The sequence below is a fragment of the Polyergus mexicanus genome, unplaced genomic scaffold, assembly GCF_030449975.1.
Source record: "Polyergus mexicanus isolate NDT 795.1 unplaced genomic scaffold, iyPolMexi1.0 SCAF_15, whole genome shotgun sequence".
Lineage (NCBI taxonomy): Eukaryota > Metazoa > Arthropoda > Insecta > Hymenoptera > Formicidae > Polyergus > Polyergus mexicanus.
The window spans coordinates 7023374-7039763 of record NW_027223335.1 but is presented as its reverse complement, the minus strand read 5'-3'; the positions used below and the strand labels follow the sequence as shown (position 1 = coordinate 7039763).

General features: G+C 38.8%; 1 protein-coding gene across 4 annotated transcripts in view; it reads right to left on the bottom strand.

The window, feature by feature from the left end:
* Positions 1-16390, bottom strand: part of LOC138939733 (E3 ubiquitin-protein ligase Rnf220) — a 174647-nt gene that overhangs the window by 109078 nt on the left and 49179 nt on the right. The window lies entirely within an intron of this gene.

Here is a 16390-nt window from a genome sequence, read left to right as displayed (position 1 = left end):
TTGGATTCTGTATCTTCGATCGTTAAGTAAAAGCGCACGATAAAAAAGCGAGATTAACATCAAACAAATATTTTTTATAATAATTCATATATCATATTGGTTAAATTTACTTATTACATGTTTAACGCAGATCCTAATTTTATTTTTTATCATCGTAAGAAGGATGTGGAACAAAAAAACTAGAGATAATCAAGTCCCCAGTTTAATCATTTCACAAGAAAATAAAGCAAATTTTATATACTACACAATACGAAAAAAAAAAAAAAAAAAAAAAAAAAAAAAAAAAATTAAATAACTTAAAATTTATCAATTTTATCTAAACTATTAATTTATGCAATGTATAAGCAGTCACTATTCACAGAATCTCTATTTCATGCAAATAATGATTTTTTTTTTCGGTAGTATAAAAAGAGGAAACAAATCACAAAGAAACACAAAAAAATCTCCATATACATAAACCACTGAAATTGGGGAAGCTTTCTCTCGACAAAAAAAGTAATATTTTTCAAAACAACGCCGACCGATCGCATTGTAATCCATTGTATTACAAGAACGTCATATTTTCATTTTTATATTTGGCTACAGAATGAGAAGTCGCGCGCGTGCGCACATCGCGAGTTCGTTGCTCGCCGAGCAAAATGTAAAATTCGGTCGCGGAACGCGTGCTGCCCTTTTCCGCCTCGTGACGCGCGCGATATGACGTACCTGGCCCCGCTGAGAGGATTATTTCTCCATGAAAAACTGATAGGCGCCGTATTAATCGCTCTGTACGCGCGGCTATTGCGTAACGACTCGATCTCTCGCAAGCTCTAAAAGATACGCGAGTATATACCGGTTGCTGCTAAAATTACGAGACCGTCGACGCGTTAACGCCGACTCTTAAATTTCGCTTTTTTTTTTTTTTTTTTCGTTAAAAATAACGGTATAGGCGAAGAATCAGACGTTATGGAAAAACGCATCAAACAATAAATAAAAATTATATCAACGTTCGAATTTTATTCCATATATATTATTAGTAGGAATGTCTAAATTTATTAAGTTATCGATACTCTTTTGTTCGACATACGATTGTAAGACTTCAATTATTAATTTTATTATTATACATTTTTTTCTCCAAAAGTTTGAGAAAAATGCTTAATTAATGGATCATATTATGCATAATATAATAGTATTATAGTATTATATAATATATTTTTAGAATAATAAAGTAATAAAAATAAAGTAATATTAAAATATCAATAAAATATAAGAAATATAAGTAAAATACTTCACTTTTTATTCATTATTACTCAAATTTTCAGCATTGCTATTGATATACAGGGTGTCCTAGACCACCCGGATACACCCCTTTTCTTTCAAAAACTAAGCATTTTAGAGAAAAACGTTTTCAACCAAAATTGTATAGTTTTAAGGGGAACATAAGATGGTGTCATTGGTTTGACCTTGGATGGCATCGTTAAGGTCAAGTCAAGGACATCTTTAATTTCTTAAATGGAACCCCCAATTTTTTATTGCATATTCTTATAGCTTACCTCGAGAGCTTTCCAAAACACTATAACAAAGTATTTTTTCATTAAGTACTTTTCGAGTTATTTTGTATTTTAATCTGACATATTTTGATATAAAAAATTAAATATCTCGTAAAATATTTAGTTTTCGATAATCTTACCGTAATACTTTTATGTACAGAATAATGATACAAATCAATTAGTATAAAAAAATTATTTAGGATGTATTTTTTTAAACAATTATTTGTTTTCTTTTTTTGCACTAATTGATTTGTCTCATTATTCTGTACATAAAAGTATTACGGTAAGATTATCGAAAACTAAATATTTTACAAGATATTAAATTTTTTATATCAAAATATGTCAGATTAATATTGTATATATAAAATAACTCAAAAAGTACTTACTGAAAAAATACTTTATTATAGTGTTTTGGAAAGCTCTCGAGATAAGCTAACAAGAATATGCAATAAAAAATAGGGAGTCCCATTTAAGAAATTAAAGGTGTCCTTGACTTGACCTTAACGATGCCATCCAAGGTCAAATCAATGACACCATCTTATGTTCCCCTCAAAACCATACAATTTTTGTTGAAAACGTTTTTCTCTAAAATGCTTAGTTTTTGAAAGAAAAGGGGGTGTACGGGTGGTCTAGGACATCCTGTATATGTTAAACTTCAGCAAAACTCCTAATTCTAAAAATTCCTGTTATTGTGCATAATATCTAATGTATTACACATTACACCATAAACATTAATAATTTATATAAAAAAAAGGTCGACTCTCTGAAAATGATAAAATTGAAAAAGTAATCGAATATTCGCGAGAAGAAATTTCGAGCGCAACAAACGTGTATTATGAATGAATGAAATTTATTTCCATCATTGCTATAGAGGAATCTCGCTAATAATTCCCATTTTACATTCTCACCGTTAATATTTTATTTTAATAGGCGCGGAATGGAAAAATGGATGGCACAAACATTAAACTCGTACGATATTCAACATCACTATTGGTTATTACATCGAACGCAATTACAACATTATATTATTAATTATCACGTTAAATGTACCGTCTATACAATCATTATTGTTTCTGCTTCTCGCAATGTCGAATGTTTATCGCGTTACCGGATGAATTCGTTTCCGTCGATAATTTCTCACGCATGTTAAAGAAAAAGTGCGCGATGCCATCGCAATTAAAAATGCAGAAAAAAATCGTTAATAATTATTTCATTTAAAATATATTTCTACTGCTTCATTAATTAATTCATAAATTGAACTTACACTTTAATTATATTATAAGGCAAATTTTAATTTCAGATCATTGAAAAATTATTGTATTACGTTTTCAATATTTGTGATTTATCACAATGTATCAAAAATGCGAATTAAACATGTAATAACGTAAGTAATTTTACAAATCTTTCGCAACGACCCCAAGATTATCGCTGATATTATCTTAAAAAATGTATATATTGCTAGCATTCTGCTTGGCAAGCGTTGATCCAGGAGAATCAGTTGCGTCCTGAATGCTTCAATACTAAAATCGACATTCGGGGTAAACTGCCAGGGAACGACGCGTTATCATCAGGTGTTATCTGGCCGGCCATTAGCGACAAATTGACAGGCAAACACGGAATTGATTTTAGCACCGCAAAACTCGGTTTCCGCGGTGTCTCGCCACTCACACTTAACCGTTCGCCGTTCGTTCGTTCGTTCGTTCGATTTCCGCGAGCTTTCGGGGGAGAGAGTACCACGACGTAATAAATCGATGTAAACGTCGACAGGGTTGAAGAGGAGACAAGTCTAGCGATTGAAAATCACCGAGACAATTCAGCTACGCAAACTATTGTAGAAAGCGGGAGGGAGAAAAAAAAATTTTTTCACATTCTCCAGAGACTTGTCTTAAATAAATAGAAATACAAAAGGAAAAAATAAAAATCTAATTTGATTATAACATAATTAAAAATTAATGTCAAATAACAATAATAATATAATACAACAATCTTAATAAATTATAATACATAATTTGTTTGTCTGTGTCTTGGATTTTAAGATACAAAATTTTTTCTCGCATTTTAAATACCGTAAAATCCCCCTTGTCCTGTAAACTTGTTTAATAATCAGAATGAGTCGCGACAAAATACGCTCTCAACACGATCTCCCCCGTAACCCTCCATCTGTCTTTTATACCCGTCTACCGAGAAGGAAGATCACAAAAATCGCGCAAAAATTTACGCAGGTTGCGTTCTTTCGGAAGCAGACGAGAGACACAATGGCCGGGATGATTTACGCGGATATAAATACACCGATTGCGCGATGCCTTCCTATTTTCCTTTCTTTTCTTTTCTTTTTTTTTCTTCTTTCCAAGCCGGCCGAGCGCCGCGGATATCCCGCGTCGACGGTCACAAAGAAGCAGGGTGATCCCCGCGGGAAGACGCAATATCACCCCGTTATGACAGCCTCGTATTTTAGTAAGGTGCCGCTTCGGGGGTGAAGAGTAACGCGCGTCCCATTGGTTACCCCGACGTATCGTGTAACGCGGTCTCTCTCTCTCTCTCTCTCTCTCTCTCTCTCTCTCTCTCTCTCTCTCTCTCTCTCTCTCTCTCACTCTTTCCGCCGGCACGGTACACACATCAATCACCGGCATTTTAATATCGGGTAGCGCACAATACCGCGACGGTATTCCACGAAGCTCTGTCGAGAGAGTTCGACCAGCAGCCGCCCGCGCCCTTCGTCCCCCGGTTTTTATGGTGAAATTCTTCTAATTCGTCAATGGCCACCCCTGATGAGCGGAGCCGCCGTCGATGCGCAGGACGATAAATACGTCGCCGCTATTACGGAAATCGTCCTGGCGAAATGTGCATCGATTAAGCTCTTACCGGACGGATATCGCGAACGCCTTTTGTGTCCGCGTTGGTGACGGGGAAGAGGGTGATGGCGGTGGTTCTCCGATTGCGCCGGGGGTGTTGTTAAATTTATACGGCACTGTCGTTGAGATGTACGTAATTTTCGAAGCGAGGAGAAGCAGCATCGGAGAAAATTCAATATTCTTGACATTAGTCGAGAAGCGTCAACGAAGATATAAATGTGGGGCGCGCAGAGCTTGTTTCGATTAAAAAAAAAAAATTACAACGTTTAAAATATATTTCGTTTTATCGTAATATACATAAATGGACAAATGCGTTAACTTATGTAAGTCGCGAGAAAATATTAGCAGTCGCGAGCTCCAATTCCGAAAACGTCTCTCCGTCAGTTACAACGATATAAGGAATAAACCGGGCATTCCGGTTAGCAGTCGCGTTACTAGTATTATCAGACTGGAATGCCGGCGTAATAAATGGTCGAATCATCCTCCCACCCTAACAATATGGCGCAAACAATCCTCGACCGCGATTCACCCTTATATTGTTGCCCGAACAAAGAGTCTCGCCACGGCCGACTTGCGCTATGCGCTTTATATCAACCAGTTACCCCCGGGCGCCACCCCCACGCACGACTATACACACCCTAAAGTCGCCGTGTATACATGCGATCTCTCGAAAATGTATATCCAACTTTTTTTTACGATAAATATCTTTTACGATAAATTGTACGCTTCTCTTGTGTTTAAAAATATCGAATATCCTCCAAAGAGTATATATTCTTAACGCAATATAATATTAATATACATATTATAATAGGGAATAAATTTTCAATTTCTCTTAATATTTGAAATGCCCATATTATAATTTATTCTTTAAAAATAATTATATAATTGTTTCTCATCGTATACATTATACGCGAGATACGAAAGAAGATTTTTACCTTTTCCTCTATTTCCTATATTAATAGTTGTTTTATAATTTCGGATCTAAAATAACTTTCCGAAACGCATCATCTATTATATACACTGTCATTCAACCCTTCAGATTCCTCTGCGATGAGAGGGTTAATCCTACTATCGCGACGCTGCTTGTACGGGGGATTGCAGCAAGCATGAAGTACCGTCGTAGCTGTCGGGCAGGCGGCCGCTTTATATCGCTTTAGCGTCAGATTAATAAGCCGCAACGTATGACCGGACGAGGTGGCCTGGCGCGGCCACGTCGACGCACACGCTTACGCGCACGCACGACGCGTACATCACGCGGGGGGACACGCACGCAGGCAGACCTCGGGGAACGGCGTGGCGCGGAAAGCCCTTACTATTTATTTTATTTAGCTTATTCGTTTCCGCCAGCGGCGCTACATCGCCGTCCGCGGAAATTCAATCTACGCGCAGGGTCGGAATTTGTGCCCGATATCGCCCCGCGAATGGTATATCGATGTTCCGTGAGGATGTCGAATCTTAACCACCGCGAAATCGGGGAATCTAAAGTAATTAATTGATAAAAGTAAATAAATTAAAGAAATAAGTAGCAATAAAGATATTATCTAGATTAATAAGTTGTAGAAGACGACACGTCAATTGTTAGAAAAATTCTTTACTTCTTTCTTTATAATCGCGTGAAACTGATATCAATTTTATATGAAAATTTTGGCTATGACCTTAAATACATCTCACTTCATATATATTTGCTAATTAATATTGCAATATATTTATTACTATTGAATAAAGCAATCGTTATAAAATATATACGTGTCTTCAATTTCGTATTGTAAGAAATCGAGGAATGCTATTTAAAAATAACCATCGAAATACCATAAGGGTATTATAAGACATATTAAGACATACTTGACAAATCAGGCTTAAAATCATCTCATCTATTCGCGAACAGCGTCCTCCTTCCTCGAGCGCGACATCCACCCCTGAACGTCGTGCAATAATGTGTACGCACAAGCTGAAAACGGACGGCGTGTGCAAACGGACGAACGAACGAACGGCCGGCCCTCTCTCCAGAGGGGTGTGCGTCCCACCCCCGTCGAGTCCGCGACCCCCGCCACCCCCGGCATGACATATGATCTTCCATATTGCCGCGGAATACATACACAAGCGGCGCGCGTACGAGCGAATCGTGCTCGTTGTGTGTGTGTGTGTGTGTGTGTGTGTGTGTGTGTGTGCGAGCGCAAAAACGCGTCCCCTCACACCCCCGCGGATTCGCGCGCGACGAGGCAGGTAGCGCGCGGGCGCGGGAAGGAGGTGCTTGTGGAGGGGGCACGGGGGCGGATGGACGTTTGTCACATCGCGCGGTTTGTACGGTTACATAATATCTCAGGGTTACCAGCGGGTTGCTACTTCTCGCGTCGTTCGTAGTCGACTACAAATAGCGCGCGGTGGTTTAATAAAAAACAAAAAGAGAGAAAGAAAGAAAGAAATAAAGGGGGACAGGACAGGGATAGAGGAGAGAAGTTACGAAGCGGTGGGAAAAACGGTGACACGAGGTACGCGTCGAGCTACACCGAGGGTGCGGATAAATCTCGGAGAGTTTTACTTTTGGTTACGCGGGATATTGTTTAACCTCTTTTCAGCCGGAAGTAGAGAAAAAGATATATAATGACATCGCGAGGAATGGCTGGTTGCATTGTTCATGATAAATATACTAGTTTCATATATATCGATATTTAAGTTATTCACTGTGCATAATGATATCTCATTCCCAGTAATTTGTGTAATAATTCTAAATTTAAAAGAGAATATGCTTAATTGCAACAATATTATTAATCAGCTCGCCGTGAATTTGTTTCTTATAAAAAAAGTTAAATAAAAAAATTTAATTTTTCTGCAGAGGAGTGCGCGTATATTACCATATATCAGTTTTATTATCATTAAAGTAAGGCGACAATAATTTAGTAATTTTTCCTTGCAAAATTCATTAACTTTAAAATCAATCGGCGCTAAATTTTATCATCGTTTTACTTTTAGGATTTATCGCTCGGTGATAAATCGCAACAAGCAACGGCAAGTCGTGAAGAAACATGGGAGCGCTTGCAAGCGAGAAAGTAGAAATTCAGTCGGTTGTGATTCGTATATCGTAAATATCATGAAACAAACGATGCGTGATTTTTTTTCGTCTGTCGGGAGATTATCGATAACGAAGCGGTGGAAAATGTCGACAGCGAGATAGCGTTAAACGGGCCCCATCTAGGCGAGCCGCCCGTCGTATAGGAGTGCCACTGTAAACCGATTGTCAAAAAGGGATGGCTGCCGAAAAACATATTCGGGAAACTAAATCCGTACGGATCCTCCATAGTCGCTTTTACCCCCACCCCCCTTCCTCCCCCCCCCTCCCCCGGGTTGTATCGCGTTATCGTTAGCGAAAATCTGAAGAAGGACAACTATGTCATGGTTTGAAAAATTGATCGTTATACGGAAGGGGTAGTATTTTAAATTCGTTCTAGCAATTCGTTTCCTGGAATATCGGAAGGTAAATTTCTAATCAATTGAAAATAAAATTACAATTCGAGTTATTATTCAGAAATATATATTTAACGATAATTTCGGAATAATTATTATTGTTTATGATATCTCGTGAATTTAATTTGTATAATACATGCAACTTAACTTTACACTATGTATCGCGCGAAGAAGTATAAAAATATTATGTATAGAATGCATCGGCGTGCGTAAAGAGGTATTAGTTGAAGATGTAGTTCCAGGATCGATTGATCTAAAGATAAATCGAGCGATTGGGCGTCGAATTGCATCCCCTTTGAGATGTTCCTCGTCGCCGGCGATCCAGCCGACCCGGATCGGGTCGGGTCGGAGAGAAAAGCGTGACGAGAAAACCAAATCAGTGAAAATCCCTCGGTAACGGTGTACATACGCGCGCGCGCTGATTTAAATGCGCGTTCGCGCGGCCGTGTTTCTGCGTTATCACTTCGAATATCTCTAAACAGCTCTCATCGCCCCAGTCGGCGCGGCGGCGGCGGCGGCCGCCCCTATCCGTCAGCGCTATCTTGTCGCCTTGCGCGGGGGTTGTTTCGCCTTTATCCCCTTGCCATCCCGGGTTGTCCGCGCGCGCGCGTCCCTCCCGAAGATTTTAAAGAAAATCGGCGAAAATTTAAAGCGTCCGTGCTATGGGATAGCCCTTGCGACGAGGGGGTTTAACCCGGAGAGAGGGCGAGAAGCGGTTGTCGCGTGGGGAGTGCGCGCCGGAGGGACGCTCTTCCGTTATCGGCTGGTGCTTATCGTGTGTGAGGGGCTTACACGCGGATCGCTCGCTCGACACAACCACCACACCCTATGTGGTTTGCACACGCACGAATCCACCAGGATATACTCTCGTCTCTCCCGTCCCACCTCCGGGGGGGGGGGAAGAGGGGGGGTGTTAGCCGGCCGACCCGCGTTACGAGCCAACCGACAAATAGGTAGTAACACGTCGCGATTATACCACGTTTACACCGGGCGTTCATCAGCGCCAAAAGATGACGTACGTTTTACGGAAACGAGTGTACGGCAGTCGATTCAACTGTACCAGGTATATAAATATGAAACTGGAATTTGCCCATAGCTAGCCCTAGCTATCAATGTAGTTACTGTCAAACCGCGTCATTGGCGCCATTTTCTTGTTTTGACATCTGATAAAGATTTTCAACTCACAACAATACAAGTTTCACACAACAGCATAGTTTTTAATAGCGTTGAACATGTCGAATTTTGTGCCCGGAAACTACGATTTGCGGACAGCATTGATTTTCCGTTACCATTTGAAGAAAACTGCTGCAGAATCGCATCGAATGCTTGTCGAAGCTTACGGTGAGCATGCTCTTGGTAAATCACAGTGCTTTGAGTGGTTTAAAAAATTCAAAAGTGGCGATTTTGACGTGAGAAACGAAGAACGTGGAAGACCATCGAAAAAGTTTGAAGACAGCGAATTGCAAACATTGTTGGATGAGGATGACAACAAATGATCGATTTGAATCAAGCTTTGCGTGAAAAACGACCAGAATATCAAAAAAGGCAACACAAAGTGATTTTGCTTCATGATAATGCACTATCACACACAGCAAAACCGGTCAAGGAAACGATTGAGGCGTGTAGTTGGGAAATACAATACTTTCGCATGCGGCTTACTCACCAGACTTGGCTCCATCCGATTACTACTTATTTGCATCGATGGGACACGCACTTGCTGAACAGCACTTCACTTCTTACGAAAATGTACGAAAATGGCTCGATGACTGGTTTGCCTCAAAGGAGCAACAGTTTTTTTGGCGTGGCATCCACAAATTGTCAGAGAGATGGGAAAAATGTATAGCTAGCAATGGGCAATACTTGGAATAAAATATTTGTTATCATTTTCATACAATAAACGTGTATTTTCTATACAAAAATTCCGGTTTCATATTTATATACCTGGTATATGGTATATAGGGTGCGTCGATAGATACTCGCATACATTCCTCGATAAAAATTGTTAGGTAAGAAATATGTTCAAATTCTTTTTTTTTTTTTTTTTTTAATAGCAAAGATTTAATTAGACAAATAAGAAAGAAATTTAGTATGACATTTATAAAAAGCGTTGAAAATTGTAATATACTTAATGGTTCTATGTTTAACTGTATAAAGAAATCTAAATAAAAAAATAATAATAATAATAATTTCTCACTTTTAATTATAAATTATAATCGTTCGCGTTAAATCGCGCATCAAATTATCAAAAATACTAACGCGAAAGTTGCGAATTGAATTCAGCTCTAGTCAGGTTTGAGAAACGTCATCTCTCAATGAATTTCTTATCTCTTTTATATAATCGTCTTCTCCTTTTCTCCTCGTCGGCGTTTAAGGGTTAAAAACAACATAACGTTATGCACAAGTATCGGTTCGCAAGGCCCCCAGCGTGTCGCAGAATATTTAATTAGTTTTTCCAACAGCACTCGCCCGCGCCCATAAATGTTAATTGCAGATGAAGTGGCAATAAGAAGCCGTGCCCTCTTTTGCCTCCTTTTGCCGAGCCCTTCTTTCGTCCAGCCCTTAATTCTTACGCGCTTAACGAGCAGCCGCGAACGTTATCCCGACTGCGAAAGCCGCGATAGACATATTCTTCCCTCGTTACGACTCCGCTGACATCTCGCCACGCTTTTACCCCGCTTGTTAAATGTAAATCATCGCGATGATATTATTCGATGAACGCTTTGACGAGAGAAAAGGTAACGGCAACGCTTTAATATTTTATATCTATTATAAAAAAATAAACATTTATTTAAATTAAATGAATTGAAACAAATTACGTGACATATAATAAAAGTATAAATAATAAGCTTCTCATATCAGAGAAGCAAATGTACAAAATGAAGTATAAAAATAAATATAAATAATCCTCTCATCAGAAAATGAAATATAAAAAAATTTTAATAATAATGCGACTAAAGCTTATTCTTTTGAAAATGTAACCAGCCCTCTTGAAAGCTTTTTTAGATCCGTCCCTGATATTTCGAAGAGCGTCTGTCGCTCCTGATGGCTGAGATCGCCCACCGAGAAAAAGCGTTTGAAGCTGCGACGACGAAGCAAGAACGAAGCGCGACGAAGCGAGAGGAGAAAAATCAGTGACGATACAGCGGGCGACGCGTTAGGAAAAGACGGGATTCGCATCAGGGAGAAAGAGGAAGAGAGAGAAAGTTGGTCGGTGGCCGGCCCGAAACGCGACGTGGGGTCGTGCCACCAAAGGCGGAAAGAACGGAATTTAATTAAGTAAAATTACTGTCGCGCGCGAAGAGGCGAGAGGCTTCTCTCCAACTAAAAGCCCCGCCGAAAAAATGGCGATGCAAGACGTCACGCGGCGCAGTAAGAGGGGTCGTGCATAATGATCTCATCCCCCGATAAAAACGAGGAGTAATAGAAAGTAAACGAAATTTCTCTCGCTCTTGGCGATTAAACGCACGTTTACCATCGCGAAAATATTTATACGACCGGGTAATTCCAGTTTTTTTGAATCTTTCTCTCTCTCTCTTTCTCTGCTTGGTCTTAATCAATTGTATCGGGCACACGAGAGCAGCAATATTAAAGTGCTAATAGATATTATCGCTCTTAATTAAGAAAGTGCTTTTTCTCACAATATATCTTGAAGAGATCGTAATATATATATTTACATAATTAAAGTAATTAAATTAATTTTTTTATATCGACGATATTTAATATGAAAAATTCTGTAATGTTAAAATATATAAATTGTTTCCTAAATACAAATTTACACGAAACCAAAATGTCAAAAGTATTATATTGAATTATAATAAAAAATTGCGTATAAACATATTTTTATATATTTATAAAGACATAAAGTTTATTTTTGAAAAAAAGTCGCGTGAAAAAATAGGTTCAACAATGGCCTACTATGAGTTTTCATGAAAGCGTAACTAAGTAATCATCCTGTAGATCTTATTCAGAATGAATCTTTGCGCGCGTACTCCTCCATGCAATCGCACGGAGTGGCTATTTATGCCGCATTTATGAAAAATAATATCTCTATCGCCCGAGCAAATTGTCGTTAGAAACGACTAGGGAGACGATCAAGATCGAGACGGGCGTTGTTCTAGATGCACATTTTCCGTTTCTCTTTTCGAGATTGCTTTTCGATCGAGTATACGAAAATATATCGCTCCTAAATGTCCGCGTTAATCTTTCCTTATTTATTCTTTGACTTTAATACTTTAGACATCTAGCGAGAGAAAAGATGCGATGACCAAATAAAACAAAAGAGCAAAAGAGGAAAGAGAGAAAAAATAATTACACCCAATTTAATCAATTACATTTTCACCGTAAACACTACAGGTAGAAAAGAAATTGCGTCAAGAATTTTTTTTCTAGTTCATAGTTACTCTTCGAACTTTTACAGTGCTGCCGAAAGATAAAAATATTGAAATCTTCTTAAAATCTGCAAACCCTTCCTTGCGAAAAAATCTGCCCCTGTTCAAAACGTACAAGCCTACACATTGAATTCTACAGTGATCCCCCCGCGCGCAAAAGCATATTTCAATATCCGGCCTACTTCGACCTTCTCGCCGAAATACACATTTCAATATCCATTTCCCGTATGGAGCGAGTTATTTTTTCAGCACCGCCTTTTTGTAACTCCCTGTTATCAGGTATATCGGTCCGGATGAAACGCGTATGCACTGAGCGCATCTCCGTTGTGGTCCGTATAACAACGTGCTTTTTGTTGCCGTATTGTGCAGGTACTGACCCACTTAGCGCCTCATCTCTGTCCCTATTCATTGCCTTTCCCCTTTGGAAAAAAAAATCCATTGCTCCGCGCTTTTCCATTTTCCCCATCCCCACACTTTGGCAGTTATTGCTTATTTGGAACTTTAAAGAGACCCGCCGGCATCGGACTGATTTATCGCGATGGTTATTTATGAAACGCGATTATTTTGTCTGGCGATGCACGACTTTTATCACTAGACTATCTCTAGCTCTTGTCTCTCGATTTTTTTATTGAGTCTGAATTAATTCGCATCAGTTAAGGATACGAACACTTGTACATGACAAAATAAAATAAAAAAATACACGAAGTAAAAAATTCGAAACAATATAGGAAAAAGATCAAATAAGATAAAAGTACAGAAATTTAATTTGCGCACGCCGCTCGCACTTTGTCTTTTTCACATGGAGTTAAGGAAAGTCATGTCATTTCTCGTTCTCGTCACGCTGACTCACGGATCAGCTAATTAATCCGCAGGAAGAGAACAACGGGATAAAAAGGAGTGGTAGAAGAACAACTTTTGCAATGTCCATGTGACTTTTGCTCGTCGTCATCTTCGTCCGATTAAACGAATCGAGATATCGCCTCGTGATGCGATTACGGGTCCATCGTCGGCGTCCCCGGTACACGCGTATATCGATCGAAATGGTGTCACGCGTGTCCTTCCGGATGGCGAAGCGTTTTACCCTTGTCGCCGGGAATTAACGTCACCTCCGGCTTTCGGACGGAGGGGGGAATAGTCGAAAAAAACTTTTCGTTCAGCCTTGATTTTCTGAGTGAACACGCACCAAAGAGATTTTAAGGACAGCGCGAGCGAATTCGATGCCATTTGAATCGAAATTCTTACTTTTCAATATTTTTTACTACAATAAAATAAAATAAATAAATCACGGTATATATACACGCATGCAATGAAAACTCATCCTATAGTAACGATTTGCTAAAAATTTCGGGAATAATATAATGTAAATTATTTAAAGAGAGAGGCACAAAATGAGACAATAATAAACTAAAAAAGAATAATAATATCGAGATCATTTCTTATTCGGAGATGCGCATTCGGGGATGAGCTGCGTCTCGGGGATGAAATCGGGCAGGCGCTCGAAGAAGAAGTAGCTCGATATTTTAATAAAGAATATTGCCAGGCGTCGCACACTTACTTAGTCACACCGAGCGATTACGATAAATTAACAGCAGCTTATTTCCTTCCAGAAGAATATCCAAGAGAAGATCCTTGCCGTCCCCGTTTCCTTCATCCACGACCTTCCTTACGGCCTTTAATTACCGATTTAATTAGTTGAACGTTTCGGACGATACTCCATCATGAGATTATCAATTAAATGATTTTAGTTTCAATTCGCGAATCATGCGACATTGTTTCAACGTTTAAAACTTTTTAATAAACGTCATTTCATAACTGCTACAACCTTACTTAGCAGATTTAAAAATGCTTCATGTTTTTGATACATTCTATATTTTTATAATAAAAAAAAGTTTTTATACATGTTGAAATATTCAAATGGACACGTGGCAAATAATTAATTCGACAGTGACAAATAATCATTATAGATAAAACTACATTTTTCACATTGAATATTAAAATTAGGAAATATACGGCGTATATATCCATTTACGGAATACTGAGCGTACAAACAATATGCATAAGAGTATCCAAAAAGCATCACCTAAAATATGCTGAAATGATATGCATTATGCATTTCACGATAAAATATGAATTTATGCGCGCGTTGAGGTGGCCCCGGTAATTCTGACTAACGCTCATGTTTTTGTTTTCTTGGCATAACACACAGTTTCTCTGTCTGCGGGATTTCTATATATGATCTGATTTAAAAGAGAGTATCCCGAATGCTTCGCAAGTTGTTTAGTACGTTTTATCAATATAATCTTTAATATTCGCATAGTTAATAGTATTACTTATAAATAATTCAAATATAAATTATGTTTTTTTTTTTTTTTTTTAAACGTACACATATATACATATATATGTGCATATATAAATATATTTTACTACGTCATTTTTATATATTATATTAGAAATTATAAAAATAAATTAGATCAAATCAAAAATTTAAATTAAATGAAAGTTTATAAATGAAAATAGTAAAAATAAGAGCACTGTGTATTAGGGGTACAACTTTGCTTCCGCCGTTTTTTTCCGAAATTCGAGGCTTTATTGTAAAAAACTGGTTATACATTTATGATTCGAAGTATTGTCCATCGCTGGCCACTTCTTTTTGACTTTGACTCGAGTCTTCATTAAGTAATGACTCCAATTCTGCATCTTCGAAAACCTTCTCTCTTCCACCGCTATGCCGGTCTTCGACGTGAAAATCACCGTTCTTGAAGCTTTGAAACCACTCACGACACGTTCTTTCACTAATAGCGGCTTCACCATAAGTATTTGAGAGCATTCGATGAGCCTCAGCCGCAGATTTCTTCATATTGAAGCGGAAAATTAAAACCTCCCGCGAATGACGAGAATTTGGCTCGTAAACTGACATTTTCAATCGAGAATAACTTTATGATGCAGACACAAATCGAATAATGTTTCTATGAGGTTATGTTGACAGATGCCCAAGTTTATCGCATGACGTCTATGATCTATTTATTTCGACCACTACTTACCGCTAAAGCCATCTATAGGAAAACGGCGAAAGCAAAGTTGTACACCTACCTAATAGCATTGGGGAGTCGATAATTTGTCATCATTACAAAAAAATTTCTAAATATATGCGAGATATTTTGAGAGGTGCTAGCAACTCCAAATAAGTGTCACGTCAGTCAAGCTTGAGCGAATGCGCTAAACCAACAGCAAACACTCACTTTTCATGGCGATAAAACCGAGAATCGCGCACTTGCGGGGATAAAAAATCTCGGATATATATCATCCGATACTCGGAACATGTCACCACTTAACCTTCACCATTAACCACTGTTCTCCACTTTCAGTGGTATCTCGATCGCGCTGTACTGTAATCGACTACTATATAAATGACAATTAAAGTTAAAGTTGTACTTTTCATATATGACGCGCTGTATGCGATTAATTTCTTAGATAATTCAAGTTTTTTCACGTATATATGAATTTATTTTCTAATTACACATACGTGTTACTCTATTTGCATGAAAAACAAAATGAATAAAAATGTTGTTTCTACGCGCGCACGTGTGTGACAGCTACAATTCGGCATTTAATTGGAAAACTTGCCGACGCGGCTGAGAATCACTGGCTTAAAGCGTCAGATACCGGTGCATTCACCTTATGAAAGTCATTAATCTTGAGGGACGCGCAGAGCCGGCCAATTAACAGGGCGGAATCAGGGGAACGGCTAAGGTAGATACTGATTCCGATCGATTTCAGGCTTAAGTCGGGGAGGATGCCGCGGCAGCGGCTGCACCGGGTCAAGTTATCGATCCGTCTGTTCATTCTCGCGAATTCGGCGTGCCGGTCGGCCACGGTGGTCCATCGATCCCGCAAATCCAGCTACCAGATCGACTTGCGCGTTTGCACGAATTAAGCCCACGAGCTATGCTCATCTTGCTGTCGATAAATCTCCTAAGGCCTTTCGCCAGCTGCTTGCCAGCGCACCTGATGCGCCAATGCACACGCGGCTGTATCGCGTTGCGTCAAAGCTATACGATACCGGAAATGATAACGGTGACGAAATGTCACAAAATCATCGATATGCGAATCGAATCGTTGCTGCTGTATTTAAAAATAAAATTTTGCAAACTATTTTAAA